At 61.9% G+C, this 210-nt stretch overlaps 1 pseudogene; it reads left to right on the forward strand.

Annotated features, from left to right (window-relative positions):
• Positions 1 to 210, forward strand: part of LOC132165006 (uncharacterized) — a 14,438-nt pseudogene that overhangs the window by 4,567 nt on the left and 9,661 nt on the right.

Raw genomic sequence — 210 nt, forward strand, 5'->3', positions numbered from 1 at the left:
GCGCTTGAGTGGCACTAGCGTGCGCTCGATCGCACTTGCGCAGAAGGTTGAATGGATGGGCGGGGGTACGCTCGAGCGCTCCTGAAGGTGCGCTAGAGCGCATTCGTGCAAGTGTGTGTCAGTGTAGAGCTGCTACACTCGATCCCACTCAGGGTGGGCTCGAGCGCAAGCCAGTGTTCTGGGATCGAGCGCACCCACTGTGCGCTCGCT

The sequence above is a fragment of the Corylus avellana genome, chromosome ca11 (genome assembly GCF_901000735.1).
Source record: "Corylus avellana chromosome ca11, CavTom2PMs-1.0".
Taxonomy (NCBI): domain Eukaryota; kingdom Viridiplantae; phylum Streptophyta; class Magnoliopsida; order Fagales; family Betulaceae; genus Corylus; species Corylus avellana.